Source organism: Rattus rattus, chromosome 11 (genome assembly GCF_011064425.1).
Source record: "Rattus rattus isolate New Zealand chromosome 11, Rrattus_CSIRO_v1, whole genome shotgun sequence".
NCBI classification, from domain to species: Eukaryota; Metazoa; Chordata; class Mammalia; order Rodentia; family Muridae; genus Rattus; species Rattus rattus.
The window spans coordinates 21025278-21028824 of record NC_046164.1 but is presented as its reverse complement, the minus strand read 5'-3'; the positions used below and the strand labels follow the sequence as shown (position 1 = coordinate 21028824).

At 42.4% G+C, this 3547-nt stretch overlaps 1 non-coding gene across 1 annotated transcript; it reads left to right on the top strand.

Moving 5' to 3' along the window:
* The first annotated feature begins 3415 nt into the window (after positions 1–3415).
* LOC116912975 lies at positions 3416–3547 on the top strand. The gene has a single exon (XR_004389540.1). It is a non-coding gene; the product is annotated as a small nucleolar RNA SNORA17 (small nucleolar RNA).

Here is a 3547-nt window from a genome sequence, read left to right as displayed (position 1 = left end):
GATTATTCATATTTTACAAATTTCTAATAGTACAGAAAATAGAAAGAGAATCTCAGTGTTAGGAGAAATTTGATCAACTTTTGTTCCTGGTACCGAGGAGCTCTGCCACTAAGGAGATGGCTTACCACTTCTGAGACTCAATCTCTAAAATGAAAGTGATCTTGGTACTTATTAAAATGACATCATCAAGTTCCTGGAAAAGCCATGAGACAATTGGAATCCAACTGAGGGTTACTTTAATATCCATGAGTAACATGAATCAGAATGGATAGGAATAAATAAAATTATAGCCGTAGAATCAAAGAGCTTTCATCTTAGTGAGAAGATGCTGGAATATTTAAAATTTGAAAAATAAAAATGCTTAAAAGAGGTCAGTGTGAGGGGGGTTGCTTTTTCAAAAAGAAGTTTCCATCACGTTAATATATTGTCTCTGTGTGTATGTTCACGTGTGTCCACGTGTGTGAGAGTCAGTTCTCTCTGACAAAATGGATCCCATAGGTCAAATTCAAGTCATCAGGGTGAAAGAACCTTTACTCTCTGAGCCATCTTGCCAGTCCAGGGCTTTCCTTGGGGTGTGGCTATGAGAATTGGATGCTATGTAAACTGAATCCAACCAAATGACATGGGACAGTTGATAAACTGACTCCTACCAAATAAGTTGGGACAGTGCCCTTGCCTTCATGTGCCTGCCCCCACCGCAAGCTGTGGAGTCACAGGTCCAGAAACTCCAAATAGCATCAGAATTAGTGAAAAGAAAGAAAGAAAGAAAAAGAAAAAGAAAAAATGGAAGGAGAATTTCTGTCCCATCTGGGTCCCCACCAACCAAGTCAACTATAACTTAAAGCAAACAAAAGAGCAACATCAAAAAATTAACCACTCTGTTCCTCCAGGTTATAAACAGTAGAGGCGTTTCTAGTGGCATCGCTCATCTTTGGGAAGCCTTAGAATGAAGAAGAGAAATGCCCAGGAGAATACAGTACTTCATCATAGTCCACATTCTATTCCTAATAACACACTACCACAGACAGGATGAGTTAGAAAACAAAGAGGTTTACTTGGGATAATGGTGCTGATCCAAAAGCCATATCTGATCACACCCATCTTCCAGGAAGATGCCTGAAGCAGCTCAGGGCATTATAAGTATGTCTCAGACCCTGTCATCTTCTAGAGCTGCCAGGATTCAATTGCGGAATCCTCACCCTGGTGACCATATGATGTCCAAATCACCCCCTAAAGGCCCCAATTCTAAATATCATAGATTGAATTTCCACTCACTCAGTTCATCACAATGCGGATTCAATTCCAATGTGCTTCACAGTATTATAACATCAGAATAGAAGAATCAATGTGTATTTAGGAGAAAGACACTCACAACCTGGGCTCTACCTATCAGAGAGATTTCCTATGGTTCCCTGAAAGGAGTAAAAGCTTTAGCATTAGATTTGAATAAGCCTAGGATTCCACCTGGCCACCACTTCTTCCTTGATCTGTGATCTGCCAACAGTTCTCGGAGCCCTCTAGGACTCCGTTTTCCCCATTGCTTACAATCTCTATCTCATGGTATCATTGGGATTGCAATACAGGTGGAACATCAGTCAGGGACAAATGCTTGAAACACAGTGCTAAATTTATTATGTGCCTGGAGTCTGTGGATCGAGAATTCAATAGTAGCACAGGAGAGACAGCTTCTGCACCAGGTCTGTGTTGTGAGATGTAGTGATGGACACAGCTGAGGTATCTTGCTTCTTCAGTGAGCCAATTGGGTGAGCAATGCACTTGGCTAAGGCTGCTGACTGGAACACTTGCATGGGTTCTCTCCGTGTTGCTTGGGTTTCTTCAACAACAGGCAACCCCAAGAGAGCAAGGACTCCTTAATAGCAGTTCACGGCTATTAGCTAACATCAAAAGCTACCCTGGCACTTTAAAATACAGGCCCAAATTCTTGGCATGCCTTCTATCAAACATGAAGCTTTATGGTCTTCCTGGAAGACTCTAAAATCCTGTTACTGCCCGTGAGTCAAATGCTTGGGGGAGGAGTGACAAAACGAGGGACCAGAAAGACTTGAAATGGTTAAGGTACGCACTGAAGACTCAAAGATTTGGGTTCTGGGTTCCTAATAGTTCTTGACTCATAATGACTCTTGGGTTGGTCTGTTCTTAATCCGCCCCTCCCATCCTATAGCTTCTGCCTTTTAGGCAGATCCTGCTTGGTTCTGGCCAGGAATGCTATTGGCAAGCTCTATTCCTATCCTGGTTCTCCAGCCTCTTGAACCACACAAACTCCCTTGCTCACCACTCTGACTCCCTTCTGTCTTCAGCCCAGACTCTCTGCTTTCTTCTGCATCCATGGTAATGGGAAGGCAGGGAGCACTGGAAGGTACAGGATGTGTGTGCAAATGTAGTGTGTTGAAGAGAGGACAGATTACTTTGCATTCCCAATAAGTTAGCACTAAATAAGACTATATATTTGCTTCATAAAACAAAATATATTGCCTGAAGACACCGAAAGATGTAAAAGAGTGCTATCAGATGCATATCCAAACCTGTTTATGCACAATAAATGTTTTTTAAAGATGTGTGTGAGGAAGGGCATTTCCTTAGGTAGGCCTGTTTGGCCTTGAACTCACAGTCTGCCAGCCTCAGCCTCCCAAGTGCATTACTCACTCTTGCTTTCCTTCTCTCTGGAAGGTGTGACTAGTTATAATGTTAGCCTCTTAGCTCTTAAGTGTCATTCATTGTGTGGATTATTAAAAGACTCAACAGCTTCAAATGGCTCACATATTTCCCTATCTGACTACTAACCTACTATTTTCTGACTAGGGTAGAGGATGGTGAGAATGCAGCCAAAAAAAAAAAAAAAAAAATCCATGGGCATTTGGCACCTGCCGCTGCCTCCTAGTCCTGGTCACCCTCAGCCTTCATGGCTCATTAAAAGGTGGTTATAGGAGCTGGAGGGATGGCTCAGCAGTTAAGAGCACTGGCTGCTCTGACAGAGGACCTGGGTTGGATTCTCAGTAGTCACAAGGCAGCTCACAAACATCTGTAACTCCAATTCCAGAGGATCTGATGCCTCTCCTGGCCTCCAAGGGTACCAGACTTGCATGTGGCACAGACATTCACTTAAGATAAACCCTCATCACATACCATAAAATAAAAAGATTTGTTTTTTTTAAAAAAAAAAGATTATTTTTAGGGAGCTGAAACAGGAGGCATGCTGAAAATTTCAGACCAGTCAGGGCTACATAGTAAGACTTTTGTCTGAAAATTTTAACTTCTTCTTCTTTTTTTTTTTTTTTTTTTTGGTTCTTTTTTTTCGAGCTGGGGACCGAACCCAGGGCCTTGCGCTTCCTAGGTAAGCGCCTACCACTGAGCTAAATCCCAGCCCCTTAATTTCTTCTTAAAAGATGAGTATTGCCCTGCCCCTAGAGGCTTTACAGGTGTGCCTGCTGTGTCACATGTGTGTCAGTAGGTGGCAGGGAGGTGAAAGACTATGTCTATGCTCAGTGTTCTAAGCTGTGAACCTTTGATTGATTAGTAGTCAAACATT